Here is a 15072-nt window from a genome sequence, read left to right as displayed (position 1 = left end):
CGGCGCGGGCGGCTCCAGCCCGCTCCCCGCTGGAGGGAGGCTGGAGACCAATGCTGCTCCGTCCCACCTATTTCCTGCAGGCTTCCTGGCGCGGGACCAGCCCCCCGCTGGCTGCGTGACCTTGGGCACGTCGCCTCGCGGTGGGTTCAGTGTCTCCGTACCTGTGTCATCTGGTGACGCCGTGGACCCCGGAAGGGCCAGACCCTTTTCTCCGCGGCCTCCCTACGCAGGTATGACTCAGCTTTCCCTGCCTTGTCGGATAAGGAGACCGAGCCTGTGGCCGCAGGTGATAGGACATGAGTGAGAAGGCAGTTGGCCCACCCGAGGGAGGCAGGGGGCCAGATCGATGCCGCATCGAAAGGTAGGACCGGCCCTAGCCGGTGTGACTTAGTGAATGGAGCATCTGCCTACAGACTAAACTAGGGGTGTCAAACTCAATCAGAGAAGGGGCCAAAATCTAAAATCCAGCCTAAATCGCGGGCCGAATGGTTTACTGAACAGTCATAAACTGTCATTGTGATGGAAACGCATTGGAGTGCAGTGATGACAGCGCGGTGCAGGCCACATTGCAAGGCCTGGTGGGACGGATTTGGCCCGAGGGCCTTGTGTTTGACACATGTGGACTAAACCGTCTCATGCAGGCAGCAACCCATTGGCGTGTTTCTCTCACATCGATGTTTCTCTCTGTCTCTCCCTCTGTCTTCCACGCTCTCGGAAAAAATCAACGGAAAAATATCCTCGGGTGAATATTAACAACAACGGAAAAAGGCAGGACTGGAGTTTTCTCCAACAACCTACCCTGGACCCCACCCTGGACCCCTAGAACCGATTTGACCCCAAACAGCAGCTCCTGGGAGGGTCGTGAGCACCTACTAGGTGTCAACCTCCAGCTCGTGCTGGGGAGACAGTTGTAAGGGTCTGGGTCGGGCAGGGGTGACACACTGAGGCGGGGTCACCCTTAAGGAGGGACCTGTCATCTCCCAGCCATGAGGGGGGGCGCATCCACGGGGGGCCCTGGATTCATCCCCAGGACCCAACGAGGTGGGTACCACCCTGCTCCGGACAGTGTGTGTGGCAAGGGGCACCCTGCCCGGCTCCCTGGGGTCCTTCTCTCTGTCCCCTAAGCCACCCCATGGGCTAAAAATAGACCATTCTGGCCAATTCCACCCTCTCGAGCGCGGCACCCCAGCAGGACACTGCGGTCCCCTCCCGGCGGTCAGGCGGAGAACAGTGAGAGGAAACAGGCCGAGATGGGGCGGGGACCTCCCTGAGCCCGGACTCCCGGGGCGGGCAAGCGCCTGCGTCTGAGAAATCCCCTCGGCCCGGCCCCGAGGACGGAGCCACCACGCCCAGCCCCGCGTGGGCGTGCGGCCTTCAGCGGGGCACCACGCCCTCCGCCCCCTGAGAGCTATTTCTGCCGCTTCCTGGCCTGGTTTCCCTCCCTCCGCCCCCACCTCCGTCTGGGTTAGACCCAGAGGCCACCCGCCGGGCAGGCCCTGGCAAGGAGGGGGAGACCAGCCTGGCCGGCGCGGACGGGCAGCGGGCCCCTGTGCCAGGTGGAGGGCAGATTTAACCCCTGGGAGTCCAGTTAACATGGACCATTTGGAAAATGAGAACCGTCTCGGCTCACTCCACCCGTCCCTGCCCGAGCTAGTGCTCCCCGCCAGGCTTGGGGGGCTTCTGGTAACTGTCCCCACGGCAGGGACCCCCAGAGCTGTGGGGCCCACAGCCGCTTGTAGTCACTGTCTCTGGTCGGAGGGCTCAGCAGTCCTACACCCTCCATCTTCCTTCCCTGCAACAGGGCGGAGGGCTATACCCCATCGCCAAGGGCATAGGACACAGCTGGCTCAGAGCTCGCAGCCCAGAGTTTGCCTCCTGTCTGATGCTGCCACCGCCCCACGGCCGCCTCGCAGCTCCCCGGGGCCGAGCAAGGGAAGAGCGAGACCCATCCCAGAGGGGCTCATGTTCCGGTCACACTTCAGAAACGGCCTCCTTCCCTTTTTAATAAAGGGTTTATTTATATTTGGATCATGAACAAGTCCATCGGTCACACATGCGAAGCCTCCAGCACCCCCACCCCCACCCCCGCCCCCACCCTCCCCGGGCCCGTGGACCAGAGTCTGTGCTCTTATTGCTAGTTGTTGTTGTCGTGAATACTCACCCGTGGATATTTTCCATTGATTTTTAGAGAGAGTGGGAGAGACAGAGAAAGACACATCCACTCGTTGCCTCCTGCACGTACCCAGACCAGGGCCAGGAATCGAGCCTGCAACCGAGGTACGTGCCCTTGACTGGAATCGAACTCAGGACCCTTCTGTCTGAGGGCTCATGCTCTATCCACTGAGCCACACCAGCCAGGGCGCAGAGTCTAACGGAAGGTGTGAGTGGCCGGCCCACAGAGGAGCCCTTCTCCCGGGCTCAGAGAAATGCTTTGCCGAAAACATCCTGGTTTCTTCCTCTCTTGCCTCTGCGGCTCCTGGAACAGCCGGCGCGGGGCGGAGGGGGCCGGGCCTCCCTGTTCCTGCGGGGAAGCGGGAAACGGTGAAGGGCGAACCCAGCAATTAGCCCGGGAGAGCGGGGAGGCGAGGCAGCAGGCGCTGGAGAGCCAAGGAAACAGCAGCCCTAATTGCGGGGTGTGCCAGCCTGAAGCCTCAAGTGCGTGGGGGAGGGGCATTGACACAGCAGCCACCTCTGTGTGAGGGCCTGTCAGTGTGTGTGTGTGTGGGGGGGCGCCCAGCAGGGGAGGAGTAGGGTGACAGGGATGCAGAGAACTGGGAACCCAGCTGCCAGGAACCTCTGCAAGCCTGCACCCCCCTCCCCAGGCCTGCCCCCCCCTCCCTGGGTCTGCACCCGCCCTCCCCGGCTTGCAGGTCAGTCAGGCTTGCTGAGCCTTTGTCTCCCCTCGGCCAGACCCCTCACTGCCCCACCCTGGGATGCTGCCCAGGGTTACTAACTGCAGGGCCTGCACCAGGCTCCTTGGCTTCTGGAGGGCAGGGCTTCCAGCTGACAGCTCCATTCCCCATTTCGGAATGAGGTCCACAGAGGAGCAGGCCTTCGGAGTGATGCTCAAACTGGGGTTCCTGGAACCCTGGGGCGCCATGGATGGGCGAGAGGAGGAATCAGGTGCTGCCCCTCGCCCCAACCCCATCCACGCACCCCAACTGCCACCAGGGGCTCGGTTCCTGCCTGTTTTCTATATTAGAACTCTGAATGAGATGTCACTTCAGAAATGAGCTTTTGCTAATTTTTAAAAATATATATTTTATTGATTTTTTTTTTTTTTTTTTTGCAAAGAGAAAGAGAGTTAGAAACATTGATGAGAGAGAAACATTGATCAGCTGCCTCCTGCACATTCCCCACTGGGGATGTGCCCACAACCAAGGTACATGCCCTTGACCGGAATCAAACCTGGGACCCTTGAGCCTGCAGGCCGATGCTCTATCCACTGCGTCAAACCAGTTAGGCTGTTGCTACGTTTTTGAAAAAAGGGAAGGGGAGGAAAATGTTTTCATCTGACATAACCATGATTTTTCTGGACTTACCTTATCCCGTGCTGCCTGGATAAAAGCAGACCCTTCTTCATCCCCCAAACCCCCAACACCAAGTGTCCCCGCACCCAGGCCACAGATGCCCACCTGGGGTGGGCTGGCGACTTCTGTCCTCCCCCGGCCTGTGAGATCTGAATGAAGAAAGGAGGTGCCGGAGAGAGGCACCCCAAATAAAAGCCGCTGAGGATGAAAGCCCGAATCCAGTCTTTCCCCGGAAAGAAAGACTTCCGTTTGTTCTCAGGGAGCGTTGAAAGAAGAGAGAGCATTGTCCTCATGAAACAGTTCCATTTGAAGCCTTCCCTTTGGGGGCTTGTGCCGGTTTCACGCCTCCTCTCCTCCCGTGGCCGCTGCGCATGAAAAGCGGGGGTCAGGCCAGGCGCGTGGGGGGGCGCGAGCGGCCGGTTGCGCTTTGATTTTCCCCAGAGCGGCAGCGGGGACGCTTTCCACCGGGGTGCCTGGCCCTCTCCCTCGGGCCAGCCCCAGACCGGGCAGAGAATAATTCCTCCTCTCATGCCCGCACGTAACAATTCCCGTCAGACGGTTCAAATGCTCCACGCCTCCCTCAGAGCTCAGAGAGGGGCCTTTGAGGGTTTTCCACGGAACAGAAATAAAACCTCCGCGGAGGCTGGGGAAAGGGGCTGAGGTCCCCCCACCCCCCCAGGTGTGTGCCTTGAGGCTGACATGTGAGGGGCAGAAAAACAGCCCGGGGTGCTGGTGAGGAAGGTTTGTTTCCCGGGAGATTTTGGGCATTTTTGTTGTTGTTGTTGTTTTTAAAAAATATATTTTTACCAATATCAGAGAGGAAGGGAGAGGGAGAGAGAGAAAGAGAGAGAGAGAGAAACATCAATGGTGAGAGAGAATCAGGGATCGGCTATCTCTTGCACACCTCCTGCTGGGGATCAAGCCGCAGTGCAACCCAGGCTTATGTCCTGAACAGGAATTGAACCGTGACCTCCTGGTGCTCAACCACTGAGCCACACCGGCCAGGCTATTTTGGGCATTTTGATGATGTGAGCCAACAATGAACAATGTGACCTCTGCTCTTTATTTCTACTAAGGAGGGACCTCAATCCTCCCAAATGATGGGCAGCCCCCACAGCAGAGGATTTTGCTCCCTTCCTACCTTCCAGCAAGGCAGCTCTGAGTCTAGAACCTAACTCAGAGGTACCCAAATTCATTCATTCATTTATCCATTCATCCATTCATTCATTCGTCCATCGATCCATTTATTCATCCCTCCATTCATTCACTCAGTAAGCACTATACCCAGTCCCTGTTCTAGGTGCTAGATATACAGCCGGAAACAAAAGGACTCCAGCCAGCCTGGCTCCTGCCCGTCCAGCACACACAGGGACTGAGAAACCCAGATAGAACATAAGCAGTTTTCCAGGGCTCCGGTCCCAGCCAGGAGCGTGACACTGAGTCACCTGGGACCTTGTTAGAAGTTGAAACGGAACATGAGCAGCAGGAGTCAGGAGGGGCCTGGGGCTCTGCATTTTTTAACAAGCTTCCCCAGGGAGGGTGGGAGGGTGGTCACCACCGCTGGCCCCAGGTGAGAGCGCCAAGCCGTCTGCGTCCCCTCCCAGCCCCGTCATCAGCCCTGTGAGCCTGGGCAGGCGTTCCAACCACATTCTGCCTCAATCTTCTCACCTATAAAAGAGAGGCCGGAACGGTTCCCACCACACAGACATGTCTGATGGAAATTATTATTATTATCATTCTGTTTGGCCTAAGCCTGTTGGAAGTGAGGTTTTTCCATCCCTTGCACAGAGTCTCAGCGATACAGTTTTAAAACAAAAATTATTTTATTGATTTCATAGAAGAAAGGAGAGGGAGGGAGAGAAAAACATCGATGCTGAGAATCATGGATCGGCTGCCTCCTGCGCGCCTTCTCCTCCTGGTTCATGGATTGATGCTGACTGAGCCACACCGGCCGGGCCATCGTGGATTTTTTTTTTTTTAAAGCACATTGCCTGTTAATTCTCTCTCGAACTTTCCTTCTTCTGAAAGCAATGAGGGTGCGGCTGCCTCTGGCTGACCACCAGGGAGAAGGGGGGTGTGAGGACTTGAGGAAAGGAAAAGTTCAGGGCTGAGTCCGCTGAAACACCTTCTCTCTGCACAGCCAGCCCAGGAAGGGAGGGAGCTGTCACTCCTGTGGGTGCGGTGTGGGTGGGGAGAGAGGGAGTCACGCTGGGGACCCGAGCAGGCGGATGAGGCTTAATGTCCTAAGTTCTCGGGGTGTCTTGTTTGGAGTTGGGCTGTGTGCGTTAATGAGGTTCCTTTAAATCTGTACAGTAACCACTCAGTTCATTTCTGGAGTAGCAGATGCCTGGCCTTTTTTCTATGGCAAAGTGGGATTGAGTGACACTCACTTCTTCCCCACCTCCGAGGCCTCTGTTTGCTCCCCAGAGGCCAGCCTGGGGACGGGTGACTTCTGTGCAGCCGGACCCAGGAGTGCGTCCCTGGGCGGATCTGCCCTCCCCCGGTGTCTGGGTGTGTTCTGTGGACACTGCCCTGCTTCCTCCCTCGCCTCCTGGCTTCTTTCTGTTTTGTTTTGTTTGAATCCTCAGCCCAGGAAATTTTTTTCCTATTGATCTTTAGAGAGTAGAAGAGGGAGAGACAGAGAGAGAAACATTAATGAGAGAGAGAGAGACAGAGAGACAGAGAGAGACATCGACTGGTTGCCTCCCGCACGCGCCCCAACCAGGCCCAGGGATCGAACCTGCCACTGACATAGACGTGCCCTTGACCGGAAACCGAACCCGAGACTCTTTAGTCCGATGCTCTAACCACTGAGCAACCGGCCGGGGCTCACCCTCCTGTCTTAGAGAACATTCCAAACCCACCCATCAGAGGTCGCCTTCAGACGGGTCCCCCGAGGCAGCGGGAGGGGGCCTGGCACCCAGACGTCCGTGCAACACTCGGTTGGTCCCCGGGAACGCCGCCTCCCCCAGGAGCTAGTGGTCCAGGTTGCTGCTTAGAAATTCCCAACAACAATTGAACACCCAGCTTAGCGTTCGCAGGCGAGGCCCCCTCCCCGGTTCCCGGTGCCGTGGCTCTGAGACTGCACCTCATCCTTGTTGCCGAACTTGGCGTCCTCTCCCCCCACTTCTCATTAGCAGACACGTGCCAGCTTTTGTCTTGCCCCCCGCCCTTGGCTGTCACCACCCCTCAGCATCTCCCTGGACTTACACAAGATCCTATCTTTGTGATTTGCAGTGGAAAAACTGTGTCACTATTTTTTTTCCTCCCCTCACTCATGGAGTTTATCTTTTTTTTTTTTTTTTTTTTTTTTGCAGGAGTTCTCTCACGGGAGCTTGACTACAAAAAGGAATGTGGGAACTGCTGATTAACTATCAAAATGATCCTGCTGTCATCTGCTCTGCATGTAAAGATCAAAAGCAGTCACAGCCGCCCTGGCCAGTTTAGCTCAGTGGATAGAGCGTCGGCCCGATGACTGAAGGGCTCCTGAGTTTGATTCTGGCCAAGGGATCGTACCGCAGTTACAGGCTCGATTCCCGGCCCTGGTCAGGTATGTGCGGAAGGCAACCAATTGATGTGTCGCTCTCACATTGACGTTTCTCTCTCTGTCTCCTCTGTCTCTCCCACTCCTTTCCACTCTCTCTAAAAACCAATGGGAAAATATCCTCCGGTGAGGGTTAACCACAACAAAAAAGGAATAATAACCGTGTGTCCCCCTCTCCTGCTTCTGAAAAAGGCAATGGAGGAAGACGCCCCCTCCCCCCATCTTCATCACACATGCCCTTCCTTGCGGGCTCTTGGCATAGAAAAGATGAGTAACCGATGTCAGAGGCTAAGAGCCAAAACCCCCGCCTGGCCCTGGCCAGGAACAGTCTCTCCTCCAGCCGTGACCTCCCCACCAGCTCTGACCGCATGGACGCCGGGCATGAAGTCAGGGAGCAGGACAGTGGGCGCTTTGGTGGCCGACTGCCCCCTTCAGGACACTCCCTTAAGTACCTACTGGGCCAAGTAAAAGAGTGTCCGTGGCTTCCCCTTGGAGGATGAGGAAGCTGAGCCTTCTTCAAGACAGATGGCCTTCGGAAATCTTACTGGGGATCGACCCACAACCCGGGCATGCGCCCCAACCGGGAATCCAACCGTGACCTCCTGGTTCATGGGTCGACGCCCAACCACTGAGCCACACCAGCCGGGCTGGACATCTGTCTTTTTACCAAGCCCCGGATGATGCTGATGGGCACCAGGGAAGCCATGGAAGACCCCTGGGTGGACTCCAGAGGACCCATGACCTCTTGATATCAAACACGCTTATTGGCACGGATATCTTTCTGGGGAGTAGCTCGCACCAGGATGTCCAAAGCGGCATTGCATCGGAAACAGGTCACTGACGGCTGGGAAGGAATGAGAGGCCAGGAGACCAGAATTCAGCCTCACAGCAGACACTGGCTGCCGTGTAGCCCGGGGTCAAGCATGGAGCCTGCAGCTCTGAGGCCTCCCTATGCTGTCAGGCGTTGGCTGCTCTTTCCTCCACCCCTGGGGGTGCAGGTGACAGAAGCACAGGAGCTCAGAGAGAAGAGAGAGGGTGACAGGATGGCCTGGGCCACAACTCTTCCCAGCGGAGGGGGCTCATCTGGCCCCCGTAGGAGGGAACACAGCCTGAGCTCCAGCAGGGAGGCGGAAGTACGCCTGGCCCGGGAGGAGCCAGGCCTGGGCCTAGTAGCCCAGAGAGCACTGCCCCCGAGTGCATCTCTTGGCCACGATGCCCAGTCTCTGTGCCTACCCCCCACACTCAGAGCTCGGCTCTTCCCTAGTGTGGGGTGCCTCCCCTTCGAGGGAGCGGGGAGACCTCCCCTGACCGCCTTCCTGGTGATGGCTAATGAGATCACGTCTGCCTGCTGGGAAGCGGCGATTACCCTGCCGCGCCGGGTGATTACCCTTTACAAGTGGCGCTCGGCCGGCCCCGCTGTCTGCCCGCCCCGGGCCATGCACACCTGGCCGGGCCAGGGCAGCTGCCGGCTCGGGAGCCGCTCCTTGGCAACAGGCTCATTAGCAGACGTGGCCTCCACGGCGGGCAGAGCAGGGTGGCGGACGGCACCCCGGCCTGTCTGGGCCTCGGGGCCAAATCCCAGGAGCGGTGCGTCCCACCACGCCACGCCCAGCCCAGCTCCGCGCTGCGGTGCCAGCTGGGGAATCGGGAGGCGCGGAAGGAGGTCTGGGAGTCTCCGAGGGGAGCCCCCCTTTTGTGGAAGGGCCCTGAGGCCCCGGCCCTGCATGGAGCGCCTCCATCAGGACCCGAGGGGATAGCAAAGGAAGGGCGGTCCCCTGGACTGGGCCAGCAGCGCTGTCCTGGTCGGTGCCTCCTCCAGCTCGCTGCCATCCTGAGCCCCGAGCAAAGCCTCGGTCTGAACCGGCACCCGCCTCCCGGATTTCCCAGCCCGTCCTGTCGTTTCCAGGGGCTCGAACCCTCCCGGCCTGCTTGGTGTCAGGGCCACCAGCTTGCAGGGAACAGAGGAAGGGGTCCCCAGGAGTGCTGAGCGGGGTGGAGAAGTATGTGGTCCTAACTACGTGAAAATGTAAATCAAGGAAGATTCCCTGCCCGGCCGGTGTGGCTCAGTGGTGGAGCATCGGCCTCTGAACCAGGAGGTCAGGGTTCGATTCCCGGTCCAGGGCACAGGCCCGGGTGGCGGGCTCCATCCCCAGTGTGGGGGCGTGCAGGAGGCAGCCGATCCATGGTTCTCTCTCATCATGGATGTTTCTATTTCTCCCTTCCTCTCCCTTCCGGTTTCTGAAATCGTTAAAAAATATTTTTTTAAAAAGAAAGAGAAGTTTGCCTGCCACGGTCTCCTTCCTCCTCTGTGTCTGAGGGTGCAGCAGGGTCCCGGGGGGTGGGGGGGGGGTCTCATTCACACAGCGTGGTGGGCGTGTCCCCGAGTGTCTGATTCACAGGTCCAGGGAGGGCTGCGGGTCACTGAGGACCAGGTGGATGCCCTCACTCCCTCAGCCAGCAGTCACCTCAGATGCACCTCCCGGCCTCCCAGGGGGCTGCCCCCAGCCCCCTGCTGAGTGCCTGGCCCTGCTCTCTCTCCCTGGTCCTCTCTCCACCCGCCCCCTCGGCCGTGACCGCATTGCCCTCTCTCGGTCCTCCGCATCCCCCCTCCATTTCTGCTTTCAAAAGGGGGAAAAAGCGTTTTGATTACGAAGCATTTCCAGTGCTGTTTAGGTTGGCCAGGCGCTGGGACTTTTGTTTGCCTTCCCTCCCGGCCGTGCCTGAGTGGAGGTAACGTTATTATCTCCTCTTGACAGGTGAGAAAGTGCTGACCGGGAGCGGCCCACGGACGGCCAAGGTCAGACGCCACGCAGCCCAGGACTCGGCGCCCCCCCCCCCCCCCCCCCCGCACCGCCAAGCATGGAGGCTGGGCCGCCGTGCGGGGCGGAGGCTGTGGGGACAGAGACCCCAGCCCAGGGGGTCCAGGAACGGCTCGGGGGGGACCCCAGCACCCACCGGAAGCAGCAGAAGCGAGGAGGACGAGGGCGCAGATCCTGGGCGCAGGGAGACGAGGCCTGGATTGGGTGAGTATGAGGAACGTGGAGGAAGCAAGCCAGGGCTGAGCGTCTGTCATGTTGGCCAGGCTTTTACCCTCCCGTTCTGCCCACTGTCCTGTCCTCACAGTGATTCTTTTTTATCTTGAGTTGTTTCATTTTTATTGATGTCAGAGAGGAAGGGAGAGGGAGAGAGAGAGAAGCATCCATGATGAGAATGAATCATCCATCGGCTGCCTCCTGCACGCCCCACACTGGGGATCCAGCCTGCAACCCGGGCCTGTGCCCTGACTGGGAATCTGACCATGGCCTCCTGGTTCATAGGTCGAAGCTCAACCACTGAGCCACACTGGCTGGGCCTCATTTGATTCTTAAAAGCACCAGCGGGTGGTCAGGGAATGTCACAGACCCCGAGGCTCTGGGCACAGGGATGTGTCCCTCGGTGCCTCTCTCCCCAGGGCACAGCCTCTTGGGAAGTGTCCTGGGCTTTTTGGGCCATGGCAGGGGGCAGGGAGGACCAGGGGGCCCTGTTGTGACCTGTGAAGCCCGTGGTGGTGTGAGTCACCCCGCTGTGGAGTGGCCAAGGAGAGGTGTAGGTGGGGGGGGGGGGGCAGGTCCCAGCCTGGGAGCCAACCCCCCTCCCCACTCTGCCTCACCACCTGGACTTGGCTTCGGGGCGCCCCACTCCCCAGCTTCCCCGGCAGCTGGCACCTCACGTGACCGAGTTCACCAGTGAGTGGCACGTGGCAGCGTGCCGGCTTCAGGGGAAGGACCGGCCCCAGACACGGTCACCACCCTGTCTCCTGCTCTTCCTGCTCCTCCTGCCGCAGTGCAGAAGCGAGGCCCGGCCAGGGGCGGCCGCCGGCTGCCTGAGGATGGCAGAGCCCGGAGCTCCGCGGAGCCTGGCTCCCTCGTGCCCCTCCCACGGCCACCCAGCCCTGTCTGCTGCAGCCTGGCTGCGCGAGGAACCGAAACCTCTATGAGTGGCCGTGGTCGGCCGTGGTCGGCAGAGGCAGCTGAGCCCAATCCCAAGTCCCAACGGTCGTGGAGCGGCAGGAGGGGCCCCCCCTGACCTGGAGGCCTCTCGGTCTCACCGGCCCCTGACCCAGCACACACTCAGCCCCACAGGCCCGCCCCAGGGCGTCCAGGGGCTGTGCGTGACGCCCCCCACTCTGGGCCTGGTGTCCCCACCACTCCTGTCCTCACCCCGCCAGGCTCAACAGGCAGCTGACAACCCAGCAATTTCAACGAGGAAGGAAGAGACAGAGAATGATGAGAGAGAATTATGGGTTAGCTGCCTCCTGGAATCGAACCTTAATCTCCTGGTTCCTAGGGTCGATGCTCAATCGCTGAGTCACGCCAGCCGGGCTGGTCCTATTTTCTTTTTAAAAAAATATATTTTATTGATTTTTTTACAGAGAGGAAGGGAGAGGGATAGAGAGTTAGAAACCTCAATGAGAGAGAAACATCCATCCGCTGCCTCCTGCATACCCCCCACTGGGGATGTGCCCGAAACCAAGGTACATGCCCTTGGCCAGAATCGAACCTGGGACTCTTGAGTCCGCAGGCTGATGATCCATCCACTGAGCCACACCGGTTAGGGCTGGTCCTATTTTCTAAAGTGTGACGCAGGGGTTTTCCCAAACACCTGTGCCGAGAGCGGGAACCCATCTCTTGTGACATAATTCCTGCCACTCAGATGGAGAAGTGGGGTGGGGGCCTGACGTCAGGGCCCCAGGATGGCTGGGCAGGTGTGCACAGACACCTCTGGGGGCCACCAAGCTCCACACTGGGGGTCCAGCCTGCACTCCAGGCATGTGCTGTGCCCCCCCAGGCTTCGCGCTGAACGCTCAGCTCAGCGTCACCATGGAGATGTTCACACAGCGCCTCGAAAATTCTGCGCCTCAGTCTGTAACTTGTCTACCCCTCCCCATTTCTGCAGGCGCTCCTCCTCACCTGTGGCCACCAGCCCCGGGCCAATGCGAGCTGGGACTGTGTGGGAGTCTCTCTCCACCCCGGGATCGGGCGCTCCGGTCCCCTGCCCGCCACGCCCAGCTGACCCTGGCCCCAGCAGGAGCGCCTGGCCTCCCTCCTCTGCCACCTCTCGCTGCTGACTTGCCTCCTCCGGGAGGAGATAAACCCATGGGGACTCTGTTTTCTGTGACAGCGCTTGGGGGCTGCGCCAAACACAAGTGCAGGGTGAGTCACCGGGGCTGGTTTCCTCCGGGCTGCCCCTCCCCCGCCCGTCCCACCCCCACTCCCACCCCCGTGGCCTGTTTGGGCTTCTCCCTCTCAGGAGGCGCTCCCCAGCCCGACATACGTGTCCTGGGTGTTTCTGTCTTGTGACCCGGGCCCAGCTGCCACCGCATTCCTGCTGGGACACTTGGCCCGTGTGGGTGGGCAGCCCTGAGTGGGCTGGGGGGCGGGAGGGGGCTGTGATCAGAGTTCTGTTTAAGGCCCAAATCCAGAGAGAGCTCGCCAGCCCAGGGGCCTGACTGGTGGGGACGGAGCCCACAGCCCGACCAGCTGCTTGTCTCTGAAGGAGAGAGGGCAGGTGGGCAGGAGACCCGGGGAGCAGGCCTCTGCCTCCCCCGGGCAGCGGGGCCTCTGCCAGGTATGAAGTAGCCGGGAAAAGAATGTCCCGGCCAGCTGATGCCTCCCACTTTATATCTCCAGTCTGGCCCTCTGCCCTGGCCTCCGGGCCCATAAATCCCGCTGCCTCCTCCCCAGACCATCACTCCCCATTCCACCCCCAATTCTACTCCTCCTGGCACCTTGGCTGCTCCATGGTGACATCCTCTATTTCTTTACATTTAAAAATATATTTGTATTGATTTCAGAGAGGAAGGGAGAGGGAGGGAGAGAGAAACATCAATGACGAGAGAGAACCATGGATCTGCCGCCTCCTGTACATGCCCCCCTTCTGGAGACTGAGCCTGCAACCCGGGCCTGTGCCCTGACTGGGAATGGAACCGTGACCTCCTGGTTCTTTAGGTCGACACTCAACCGCCGAGCCCCACCAGCGGGGCCAAGCCCCACATTTTGCTTGGTCCCCGAATGCCAGGTGGGGGTGACTGGCAGGGGAGGCGCACAGACCAGGTGAACCTTGGAAGCTGCCACCGGCTGTGATTACTGGCTGCCGCCCTGACTGTCAGGTCGCGAAGCCACGGGTGGCGGAAGGCGAGATGGTCGCCATGGGCAGGACGTGTCTCTGATAGGAATTTATTAGCGGAGCTGCGGGAGGTGTCAGGAGCAGAATAGAGGCAGCTGCCTCTGGAGGTGCAGGCCAGGGGTGGGGAGTGGAGATCGGAAGGAGACGCTGGGGAACAACTTCTGCTGGCCAGGGAACCGTCTCTGCAAGTTCTGAACATTTTTGCAACGTTCCTCCCCTTGGGAACCACCTGACCTGTCCCTCCTTGAAAACCCATCCGTCATCCCCCCGGGGCCCATCCAAGCAGCTGCTCTGCTCCCAGCGACCAGCGGGGGGATTTTGGTGCACAGGCACCTCGCCTGCTGTGATGGATGTGTATCTAAAGAAATCTATGTTATTGAGTTTTGTTATAAATCCGATGCTGATCCCCCCAGCCCATGTGGCTCAGTGGTTGAGTGTCAAACCTATGAACCAGGAGGTCACGATTCGATTCCTCATCAGGGCACAAGCCCAGGTTGTGGGCTCGATCGCCAGTAGGGGGCGTGCAGGAGGCAACCGATCCATGATCCTCTCTCATCATGGAAGTTTCCCTCTCCCTCTCCCTTCCTCTCTCTGAAATGAATAAAAACGTATTTAAAAACAGGTTTACCTAAAATTCTTCATGGGAGGAGATTGGTTGATAGTTTCCCTTCCCACAAACCCACACTGAACACGAACACCCTTTATTTTACAGATTAAGAGACCGAGGCTGAGCCGAGGTGAAAGCCACGGCCAAGGTCACCGAGCCGAGAAGCGACTCAGAGCTTGGCCGCAAACTCAGATCTCCTGACTGGAATCCAGGGCGGCCGAGGCAGGAAGCCGGCAGGATGGCCCCTCCGGGCCGGCTGCCCCGCGCCGGACTGTCCTCAGATAAGGCGCTCCCCGGGAGAGGAAGGATCTGGGACAAAGAAGATCTGAGCGGGAGCGGGAGGACAGGAAATTCTGTCGGCCGGGATTTTCCCTGCCACCGGGAGCCCAGCGGAGGCGCAGGAGGGGCCAGCATGCCAGGGTTCCAGGAGACGCCCAGTCACCGTGCCAGGCTCCGCAGTGGGTCCCGGGTAGGCCGAGTCCCCGCCCTCTAGGCTCTCACCATCCAGGCAGTCAGATCCCCAGGGTGCGAGGACATCCTGCCAATCACAGCTGCCGAGGCGGAAGGGGGGAGAGGAAGCGGGGGAGGGGAGACTGCTTAGAGAAGAGATCGCAAATGGCTGGGGCTCTGGGAAAGGGTGCGGAAGAGGGGGACGGGTAGAGCAAGAACAGGTGATTTTCTTTTTTTTAATAATTTTATTGATTTCAGAGAGGAAGGGAGAGGGAAGGAGGGATAGAAACATCCATGATGAGAATCGTTGATGGGCTGCCTTGGGCACGCCCCACACTGGGGGTCGAGCCTGCAACCCGGGCCTGTGCCCTTGACCGGGAATCGAACCATGACCTCCTGGTTCATAGGTTGATGCTCAACCCCTGAGCCACACAGGTCGGGCAAGATCAGCTGGTTTTCCAAGTGATAGAATCAGCATGGGCCGTGGCATGGAGGCAGGTGGGAACCCGAATTTGAAACCGGAAGTGGGGGGCATGGGGCCAGGCAGCAAGCTCAGGGCCCCATGCTGACATGCGCTTGCTCTGCAGGTGGTCAGGAGCCGTCGGAGGTCTGTGCACAGGACAGTCCCAAGGTCAGTGTGTGCTTCTGGCAGTGAGTCCTGGGCAGAGGGGAAGGCGTGAGGAGGAGGTGGAGGAAATGTAGAGGCCGGCTGCTGGGGCGGGTAAGACACCACCGGATGAGGTAGAGGCCAGGGAACCAGAGAAATATATTTAAAA

General features: G+C 59.3%; 1 long non-coding RNA gene across 1 annotated transcript; it reads left to right on the top strand.

Annotated features, from left to right (window-relative positions):
- Positions 1-12038: 12038 nt before the first annotated feature.
- Positions 12039-14449, top strand: LOC123651272. Its single transcript, XR_006739866.1, has 2 exons — positions 12039-12266; positions 13952-14449. It is a non-coding gene; the product is annotated as an uncharacterized LOC123651272 (long non-coding RNA).
- Positions 14450-15072: the final 623 nt, after the last annotated feature.

The sequence above is a fragment of the Pipistrellus kuhlii genome, unplaced genomic scaffold (genome assembly GCF_014108245.1).
Source record: "Pipistrellus kuhlii isolate mPipKuh1 unplaced genomic scaffold, mPipKuh1.p scaffold_m20_p_42, whole genome shotgun sequence".
Classification (NCBI taxonomy): domain Eukaryota; kingdom Metazoa; phylum Chordata; class Mammalia; order Chiroptera; family Vespertilionidae; genus Pipistrellus; species Pipistrellus kuhlii.
Note: the sequence above shows the minus strand (reverse complement) of the source record. Positions and strands in the feature narration are given on the sequence as shown.